The 11,099-nt window shown below is 37.9% G+C and overlaps 1 protein-coding gene across 1 annotated transcript in view; it reads right to left on the bottom strand.

Annotated features, from left to right (window-relative positions):
* LOC101551558 (gastric triacylglycerol lipase) overlaps positions 1-9,398 on the bottom strand; it is a 30,717-nt gene extending 21,319 nt beyond the window's left edge. Inside the window, exon 1 of the mRNA XM_055119461.1 lies at positions 9,360-9,398. The gene's annotated coding sequence lies outside the window, so the exon portion shown is untranslated. The remainder of the gene's footprint in view (positions 1-9,359) is intronic.
* Positions 9,399-11,099: the final 1,701 nt, after the last annotated feature.

Below are 11,099 nucleotides of genomic sequence, written 5' to 3' on the forward strand. Positions count from 1 at the left end.
ACAGCAATGCAAATGAACATACCCATCTAAACGGTCAGGCAACATGGAATTGGATATCTCTATTATCAGCGGGTACTATTATTTTTGAGGCAAGATAGTTGGTAAAAAAACAAAAAAACAACAACATATTACTGTGATGCAAGTCAAATGTGACAAGCAGTATCTAACAATTTTTTTCAAGGAAAGACTAACATTTTTTATCAGATAAATAAAGTTTAGATCAATTTCCAGGGATCAATTTATAGCTAGGTAGGTTATGGGAAATTGTACTTTGATTTATTATTTTCTGTTTATCCATCTTTAATGAAATCTGCTTTCAGATTTCTCTTTAAAGATCGCTATTGCTCAATTGTTAATCTGCTTCTGCTTTTTCTAGCTACCAAATCAACGCCTCGCAGGACTGGTTAAGGCAAAGAACAGACTGCTCCAGGATATGTCAATGTGATATGCTGATTATTTTTAGTTGAAAGTTATTGAGAGTAGCAGGCCCAGAGACAATGCTTTAAAGCTTTGCCCAATTATGCTTTGCCTGAAAATAGGGAGTGCGGGTGGGGAAGGAATCATCATCTTTCCCTGTACCTGGAAGTGAGAGAAACAATCTTATTATTCCAAAGGAAGGTCTGAAAGATCCCCTTACATGTAAATCCAGCACAATTCATTTTTAAATTTGAACATTTCTTTACTCTGTCTTTTCCTCACATGTTTATTATCACTGATATAACTCCTACATTTATATAATACCCATATAACAGAAATATATAACCTTATCGTACTGATTAGATTATAGGTTCCATATTCAATAAACTTCAGGATACATAATCATTTTTTCTCTGTTCATCTCAATTATGCCAATGCATAGGCCTAATAAAGCTGTCCAAAATAATCGCAAATGATTTGGAGTTAAACATTTTTTTTCTTCAACAGATTCTAGGCAGATGAATATGTAAAATTTAAGTCCTTAAAAATGCAATGGTAAGGCTGGAGCTATAGTATAGCAGGTGGGGCACTTGCCTTGCATGTAACTGACTCAGGTTCTCTCCCAGGCACCCCATAAGTTCTACAAGGAGTAATTCCTGAGTGCAAAACCAGGAGTGACTCCTAAGCATTACCCGACCAAAAACAAAAACAAAAAACAAAACTAAAATGCAATGGTTGGGTTAAAATCTAAAAAATTAAAGATATTAATTTTTACTTAGAAATACTTACAGTCTTCTTGGGATCAGCTAGAATTATGTTTCTATGAATCCTTTATATTCTGTTCAATGTTACATTTACTTCTTATATAGAGAAAACCCAACAATGGCCAGAATTACTCACCCACTGATTAAACAGTCATGAAGTCTTAATATCTAGGCCATCTAATCATAAAAAACAAGCATAACAATCAAACATTGTATGTTCACATAGTATTAAGTTCTTATACTTAGTTTTTAACAGTCACAAATATTGGCCAAAGGAATTATGATGATTAAAAGTGTTTTAAGAACATTAGAATTAATTCTTGATAGCTTAAACACATAAAAACTGTTGAACAAAAGGCATAGTGAAGTAATTATGTAGTATGGTTTAGATAAAGGGACCCAAAATGGCAAAAGGTCTCATCTTAATTTTTTAAAATGCAGAGCATAGACAATTCAAAGTGGATGGTTAGATAACCTTTTGAAGTGAATGTAATCAGCAAAGATTAGTGTTTTTGTTATTTTTTAATGGTCTTTGATCAGGGTATATAGATTTGCTGATAATTCAGCTAATAATAATCAGAAACCAGACCAGGCCCTTTAGAATACGGCAGGTATGGGTTGTATCATGTTTTTTATTTGCAATTATTGAATTTAATTAGAAACAATGTAATTTTGTTGCCAAATGAGTTCAGTGAAAAGATATAGTGGAACTCAAATAACAACCATGAGCTTTTATAGTACATAAGGAAAAATAATAACCCGGAAAATCAAGTTTTCATCTCTGACAATTATTTACAATTTAGTTTATTTACTATGTTTTGTTTTGTTTTGTATTTTTGGTGGTGGGGGTACAGCCAGCCCTGAACTCAGTAATTACTACTCACAGTGCTTGGGGATACCATATGGAATGCTGAGGACTGAACTCAAATCAGCCATGTGCACAAGGCACGTGCCCTAGCTCCTGAACTATCATTCTGGCCCCTTACAATATATTTTTAAAGAAATAATTTTGTTAGTATTTAAATCGCTGGCATAAATATTGGAGAACTAATATCGGGTTTATACTTCAAAATCTGAAGTTGTTCACATTGTCTCAAGAATATAGTTCAGGGCAAGATTGAGGCCCAAGTTCAATCCCCTGCAACACATGGTCCCCTGAGCATTGCTAGGGGCAACCCCTGACACTGATAGTACCAAATAATAAATCTTAGCTCTGGAATATGGAATTGAGAATATCAAATAAAGAGGTGTGAAGAAAGGGACTTGAAATGGCAGGCATTGGTGAATGCCTCATATACACTTTACAGGGTGCTGAGGTGTGGTAACTGTACATCAAAACAGTGTTACAAACATATGACCTAAATAATAATAATTAAATTGGGGCTGGAGCAATAGCACAGCGGGTACGGCATTTGCCTTGCACACAGCCAACCCGGGTTCGATTCCCAGCATCCCACATGGTTTCCTGAGCACCACCAGGAGTAATTCCTGAGTGCATGAGCCAGGAGTAACCCCTGTGCATTGCTGAGTGTGACCCAAAAAGAAGAAAAAAAATATAATAATAATGATAATATTAAAAAAATCAAAACCAAAATCATTTTAACAAAGATATCATTATATTATATTTATTATACATTTGTATTATTTTGTATTATTCTTTAATAACTCCAAATGTCCTATTAACTCAATAATTGTGTTTAATTGTAATGCAAATTTTTATTACTGCATAACATGGTATAAGATTTTTCACTTAATAAGTGCTTAGTGTTATAGGTATTAAATGAGTTACTTTATTTCCTCCATACAAAATAAAGTTATTTGAACATATACTGAGACAGAGGGGAAATGATGTGGAGATTAGGGAGGAAGATAACCATCTGCAAGCTAAGGGTAGGGAGCTCTCAGAAGAAACCATGCCTGCTAATAATTCAACCTCAAACTCTTGGCCTCTAGAAGTACCAGAAAATAAATTTCTATTTACAGCACAGTGGGTAGGGTGTTTGCCTTGCATGTGGCCAACCCGGGTTTGATTCTTCCACCCCTCTCGGAGAGCCTGGCAAGCTACCAAGAGTATCTTGCCCTCATGGCAGAACCTGGCAAGCTAGCCGTGGCATATTCAATATGCCAAAAACAGTAACAACAAGTCTCACAATGGAGATGTTACTGGTGCCTGCTAGAGCAAATCGATGAACAATGGGAGGACAGTGACAGTGACAGTGATCCTTGGAATATTGCAAAAGAAAACAGCTTTTTTACAGGTGCTCCAGAAAATCATCTTTAATCTGAAATCTATTTCTAGTGCCTCTGTTCTGCAACTGTTCATCCTTAGTCAAATGAACCTACCTGAGCTGGTCTACTCACAAATTAAAAATGATACCTACTGACTAAGTCATGAATTGACTACAGTGATTACACATAATGATGCATGTTAAAAGAAATATAACCTACAAAGTGTTGTCTAAAGCTAGCAGGATATTAATGAATCTGTGCATCCTTATCTGGGTATCACATGGCAATCCAAAGACAATAGTTTTCTAAATCTCCCTTCATAAACTTAGTTAGGACATCTCTTTCAAAAGAGTTTTCCATAATGCTATCTTAATATCTTTGTGTCTTGACCCAAATTTTCTCAATTTCATTCCTCACTGCTTCTATGGCCTCATTGTACTAGGTTCTCTTGTAAATCTGTCTTCTTTAAGTAGTGGTATATGGGGAGATAGAAAAGTAGGCTGAGGGTGAGATTTGTTGAATCTAAAGGTGAGATCAATGTTCTTGACTCTAGACTTAAAAGTGTCTATTCAAGACTAATTAAACTAACTAGAAGAATTGCCAGTAACCCACAGACCTTTATCTACAAATTCTAAAACATAGCTATCTTTGTTTTCTTTTCAAGTTAACAAATCAGATCCTGTTTGATTTTCAGTAATCTATTTTATGGTTGCCTTAAAGATTAGAAATAAAAATATTGATTCTTCCCTGATCTCAGTCTATGTGGAATTTGACACTTAAAATTATATATATAACTAGTTTTTCTTTTAGAAGCTATGAATTTTAAGGCCTTACTTACTTACTGTCACTAATAATAAATAGGATAAAACATAATTTTATGAAGATCTTACGTTGCTTTACACTGTGACTATAGTGAAAACTCACAAAAAAATTTCTTAGAGGGGTCACACCTAGCAATGCTCAGGGCTTACTTCTGGCTCTGCATTCAGAGATCACTAACAGTGGGCTTGGGAGACCATATGATGTGCTGGGGATTGAACTCTGGCCAGCCATGTGTAAAGCAAGTGTCCTGTCCACTGTCTTTTCTCTTTGGCCCCTTGCTTTGTATTCACTTAACCTGTTGTTCCACAAAATACCAACCAACTAACAGGAAAACCCCAACTGTACTATAGATGAGCCCTGCTCTTACTTTTCTGATGAGGAGGGACTCTTTTTAGCTGGGGACTTGCATCTTGTGTAATGCAGACTGGGGTGTTTGGGGGGCACATGTAAAAGTGAACCTGCCTTCCTTCAGTTTTTGTGGTTATGATCAGGGTTTTGTTCTCATTTAGTTACTGAAGTTTCTTCAGTGGACTCCAGGGCTCTCCCATAGCTGTTTTTGTTCCTGAAAGCAGTGAGAACATTGATTCTTGAATGTGGGAACGGAGAGTGAAGCCTCCTACACTTCTATCTTAGTTATTTCATCATTCTGTCATTTTATTCTTGAACTTCTATATTATTTCCTATAAGTGACCTATTTCTAGTAAATGACATTCCTAGTCGTCATTTCATAATTTGTGAAAAGCATCTACTTTCACATATAAAACACTTTCTGCTTGAACTATTGAGAGTCACTCTCCGCCCGAAATAAATAATTGATCTGTAGCACAACTCCATCCTGGAGGAAAATCAATCAGCATATAATTGATAGTTTTTATTTCTTTCATGTGGAAGGGATAGAATTAAGATAACATATCACATTGGACAAGAGATAAGATGCAATGGGCTGAATGTATGCTTTGTATGCAGGGGGCCCAAGTTTTATAACCAGAGCCAGTTGGTTCCCCAAGCATTGCCAGAAGTGATTCTCAAATACAGAGCTGGGAAAAGTCCTCAAGCTCCACAGAATATGACTCCCAAGATGAACAAAATATGTTATATTTAACTTTTCATTACAACTGTAGGACTGCACCACACTGTCGTCCCGCTGCTATCGATTTGCTCAAGCGGACACCAATAATGTCTCCATTGTGAGACTTGTTGTTACTGCTTTTGGCATATAGAATATGCCACAGGTAACTTGCCAGGCTCTGCCAAGCGGGCGAGATACTCTCGGTAGCTTGCCAGGCTCTCTGAGAGGGGCAGAGGAATCGAACCCAGGTTGTCTGCGTGCAAGGCAATGCCCTACCCACTGTGCTATCGGTGCCCACTTGAGCAAATCAATGAGCAACGGGATGACAGTGATACAGTGACAGTGATGTAAATATACATTAAATTATATTCTAAAGAAAGAATAATTTGAAGCCACATAATAGTACAGCGAGTTGACGACTTGCCTTCCATGCTGACAACCAGGTTTGGTCCCCACTTTCCATATGGCTCTTGGGTATCACTGAAATGATCCCTAAGTGCAGAACTAGGAGTAAGGCCTGAGCTCAGCTGGAGAAAGAAAGAAAGAAAGAAAGAAAGAAAGAAAGAAAGAAAGAAAGAAAGAAAGAAAGAAAGAAAGAAAGAAAGAAAGAAAGGAAGGAAGGAAGGAAGGAAGGAAGGAAGGAAGGAAGGAAGGAAGGAAGGAAGGAAGGAAGGAAGGAAGGAAGGAAGGAAGGAAGGAAGGAAGGAAGGAAGGAAGGAAGGAAGGAAGGAAGGAAGGAAGAAAGATCCTTAAACTAGTTAGAAATAAAGATTCAGAGTCGCTCAGTCACTAGAGAGGGAGAGAGTTCTGCGTGTGAGACAGAAGTTTCCTCAAAGTTGCTCACAAATGCTAATAGAAGAGTTGGGACTTCATTCTTTACCTGGTCAGTTTGGAATTTGTTTTCTTGCTTTCTTTGTCATGGCTTTTATGTCATTTTCATGTAAGATATTTCTAGTCTATCTTCACAACTTCAGAAATTTTACACGAAATATTTGCCTCCTCCAAACATTTCCTCCTTTATGCCATGTTTGACTTTTGGTAAATTCTATTCACACCGTTGAAATGTTTGGTTTTATATCTTTTCTTTTTCCTTCAGAAATACTGTAGAATTGGGGAGAGGAAGTAATTTTTTAGTTTTTTTTTCTTTTTAATTTTGGGATCATACCTAGTGGTGCTGTAGAATTATTCCTGGAGGAATCAACCCATATCAGCCACATGCAAGGCAAGTATCTTACCTGATTTACTATCTCTCCAGTCCCTGAGAAAACATATTTTGTGAAATTTTATAATGTGGAATACTGTAGTTTGGTCTACTCACAAAGCTATGTACATAGAAAAATTGCACAAATGTTTACAAAAACAAAGGAAAGAGATTATTGAAAGTGACTATGAGTGATTTCTGTGGCCTTAGAATTATTTCTGTTTGCTGAGCACTAATGCACAAATAACTATAGGATTCATTTATAACTTATAACTAATAATTAAATTAATCAATTTAATTAACTGTACCACATCGCAGAGCCTGGCAAGCTATCCGTGGCATACTCAATATACCAAAGCAGTAACAATGACAGTCCTCATTCCCTGATCCTGAAAGAGCCCCCAATACTCCATGGGACTACACTAGCAAGCGACAGGAACTAATGGGGATGTTACTGGCGCCCACTCAAGAAAATCGATGAACAACAGGATGACAGTGATATAATGATACAGTGAATTAATTGTAGGTGATTCTACATGAGGCTAATCATGAAGGGTTTTTAAATAGGAGATTAAGTACTTATATGTAGTCTCAGACATTTCTTGCAAGTAAATAAGCAGAGGAAAATAAGCTGAATTTCTAGCTTGCTACATCTTGCAATATGCTGCCATAGGGGTTGATTTAGTGAGTATCATGCTGAGCAAAGTTAGTAAAAGGAGACCATAGACACAGAGTGATGTTGTCTCCTATTTGAAATAAAAAGTAACATAGTAAGGAAATAACAAGTGCAAATGGCAACAGAAACTGAAAACTGATCTTTAGTAGGAAGAGCATTACTTTAAGGGGGCTGCGGATTGGGGGTGGAGGGGAGAGATGGAGTGAGCAGTGGGACACAGTGGAAGGTCACACTAGTGGAGGGTGTGTTGCTGGAATGTTTTATACATGAAATCTTGCCATTATCAGTATTGAGAATCATGGAGTCTAAATAATGTTTTTTGAACTAAAAAACAAATAAATGTACATAAAAAAATCAGACTCCCTGGTGAGCACTAAAATTTTAAAAGCATTTTGGTGTTACAGCAAAAGCCATAATGTTGGTTAAGATACACTCTTAGATCTTTAAAATATTGCTTTGCTAGTCATATTTTTTGTTATGTCTTTACTTTTTTAAAAATCTATTCAATTTTTTCCCAATAAGAAGTTTAAGTTCGGGGCTGGAGCGATAGTACAGAGAGTTAGGGTGTTTGCCTCGCACTCGGCCGACCCCAGTTCGATCCCTGGCATCCCATATAGTTCCCCAAGCACCTCCAAGAATAATTCCTGAGTACAGAGACAGCAGTAACCCCATAGCATTGCTGGGTGTAACCCAAAAAGCCAAAAAAGAAGTTTAAATTGATCATTCTTTAAAGTTTTTCATGGTCCAGTAACCAGTTTAGAAATCTTCAACTTAATTGAAAAGATCCAAAACTCAGTCACCACATAGTCAGGACAGAATGAAAGAACCAACATAAATGAATAATTTTTGCTAAGATTTGGATATTTCGAACTTAGAACAATTTTCAGAACTCCTAATAATTTTGCAATGTTTGCCTCTTCGTCTTGTTAACAAAATAGAAAAAGCCTGGATCCCATAATACATAAAGCTAAGAAGCAAGAGATAAAAACTGAAACCTCTCCATGAATTCATGGACAAACCTGAAAATTGCAGCACATAACGCATATCCAGACCAAACCGTGCACATAAATATGGCTCACAGCGAGCTGGCCTCTCAGAAAGTCACTGAGGTCATAGGGTTGGTAGGAGAACTCACATATTTCTCTGGTTTCCAGCAATGATTCAGCCTATCTTATTTCGAGTTTCCAGGAAACTCTAGTCTGTCCTATTTTTTAACTAGTTAAGCCAAGTATAAACAGGTTGATTACTACTTCAGACTCTAACTTAGCTTTCAAAGTTCTCACCAAGTGATGAAATACCTTTTATATAGGTGGGGTAGAGGAATCCCAAGTGATGCTCAGGTGGTCTGGGACCTACAATGGCAATTTTTGACCATCTGAGTCATCAGTTCAGTGCAAGAACCCAAGAATGCAATACTGTTTAGGTCTACAGTTCAGGGGATACCCAGGCCACCCAATTGCTGCTGGGAGCCTCCAGGACCATACCTGGACCATACATGGAGGGTTTTGAAGGTCTCCAGGGAAGCATCTGGAAATATTTGGGGGAACAGGTGGTGCCAAGAATCAGTAGCCTGCCAGGTATACACCCGAACCACTATGCTGTCTCCTGGCTCTTGAAGTATCTTTTAGATCAGAATTCCCTTTTCTTTTCTTTTCTTTTTTTTTTGTCTTTTTTGGGTCACACCTGGCGATGCACAGGGATTATTCCTGGCTTTGCACTCAGGAATCACTCCTGGCGGCGCTCAGGGGACCATATGGGATGCTGGGAATCGAACCCGGGTCGGCCACGTGCAAGGCAAACGCCCTACCTGCTGTGCTATCACTCCAGCCCCGAGAATTCCCTTTTCTTAAAGTACCCTTTCATCTTGTAAAGAATAGACACAGAAGTGAACACACATAGACAGATGAATCAATTCACACATCCTCTTCCTGCTCTTAGAGTTTTGTGAATTTTCTTATCTACAGGAACATGAAGCCCAGACATAGAGGAATGGAATTTTGACAGCATGTACCCAAAGCAGTGTTTATCCCATTTATACAAGCAGAAATAGTTCCACACATGGAAGATTGACTTACCTACCACTATTTCTTAGACTCATAGAGTGGCATGAAAGGTAGCTAGTGTTGGACTGGGAAAGAGAAGGAACAAGACAATTCCGAGGACAAAAAGAGTTCTGCTTACCGAAGGGCTTACCCCAAAGTTTTCTGATCCAAGACAGCTTGCCGCAGTAGACTCCACTCCTGAAACACTTATGAAATTTGTAACTATGAAGGACTCACTGTGACTCAAGGACCAATCAAATGAGAGACAAAGATGGGCTGAGAAAGAGCTTTATGTCAACAAGTCACCAGGTTGGAATGACGTGTGAACTCATGTCTACAAAAGGAAATCACATCTTGTCTTCACAGTCAGTCATAAGAACCCGTTATTTTAGAGAAAGTGAATGGAGAGACACATTTTTAGGAAGGGTGAGTTCTAGACCAGTGGGTACCAGAATCAACAGTTGAATCTCCTCAAGGGCTGGTTCCCTGAGACTCACTCCATTCCTAAAAACTGAAACAAAATAATTAGGGGAAGAATAAACAGAGGACAATCTATTCTTATCTTTACCCTTGGGGCAAGGACAGTTATCTTTACCTAATACTGATTTTTGGTTTTCAGGTTTCACTGATTTTCAGGTTCTTTCACAATTGAATAACATTTGCTATTTTAATTTATGCTGGTGACTGTTGGTGACAAAATTTTTAGAACACATTTCCTGGAGTGATCTGATTTTTCAACATTACTGAGACACAGGGTAGCATATAATTGCTAATTACAAAATTAGTGACTAGTTCAGCATTTTGTCTGCCTAATGGCAGACATAACACAGGACAGAGTAATTATCTAAGGAGAAAATAACATCTTTGAGGTAATTTTCTCAATCTCTTTGGACTAAATGACTCCTGTGAAGTTTTCCACTAAGATAAATTGTTCTTCATACCCACATTTCAGCCAAGTTGGTAACCCCAGAAAAAGGTCTGAAAGAAAAAGAAGTTAACTATGATTATTCAAGTTTACAGTTTGCTGTTAGGGTGCACCTAGATTGTCTTTATCTTTACAATGTAATAATATATAGAAAATAGAAAACACATGCACATATGCAATGTTTTGAAAAGTGAATTAGGGTATAAACATTTGCCCTGCAAATCAAAAATTGAAAAACATTTATTTTATCTTCATTTTTTCTTCTCCCTCTCTTTCAAGCCACAACATATAATTTAAAATGGCTTAATATTCTGGGCCGTGACAAAATTATTGAGTTATATTTTATCTCTCTTCTATTTTCCTTTTCTTATATCCAATTAGTATCTACACGTACCCTTTGAAGTTGGTGGGACCCAGAGGTGGCTTATTTGAGACGGGAAAGAGAGAGACAGTTACTTTCATCAAATCTGCCTCTGCCACAGTGAATCCCAGCTGGGAAGGCAAGAACTGATAAAGTCTTTAATGGGCACCCAACTTGCCATAGACCAGAGCCCTGACAGCCCTACCAGGTGGCTGTCAAGCCACACCTGATATCCTCTTGGTGTAGGCATGGGAATTGATCCCTGACACCAGATATCTCAGGGAACTATGGACTCAGTTAGTCCTAGGCCTCACCCAGGGTTGCCAGGTTCTTGTCTTGCCTCGCAAAAAAGAATTTCAGGAATAGTCAAGCAGTGAAGTTAAACAGATTTTACTTGAAGTTTTAGAAGGGGAGGAGAGAGAAAGCGAGAGTAATGTGCTCCAGAGAGAATGCAGGCCCCTCCGAGGGCAGAGAGAGCTTTAGATACACCCAGCATTAGATATGGAAACACAAAAGTACACATCTCAAGAGGGAAGATGTGGTGACACATTTGCTCAGGTGCCACACAACCTTGTTCACCTGGGCACAAGAGC

This window comes from Sorex araneus, chromosome 11 (genome assembly GCF_027595985.1).
Source record: "Sorex araneus isolate mSorAra2 chromosome 11, mSorAra2.pri, whole genome shotgun sequence".
Classification (NCBI taxonomy): domain Eukaryota; kingdom Metazoa; phylum Chordata; class Mammalia; order Eulipotyphla; family Soricidae; genus Sorex; species Sorex araneus.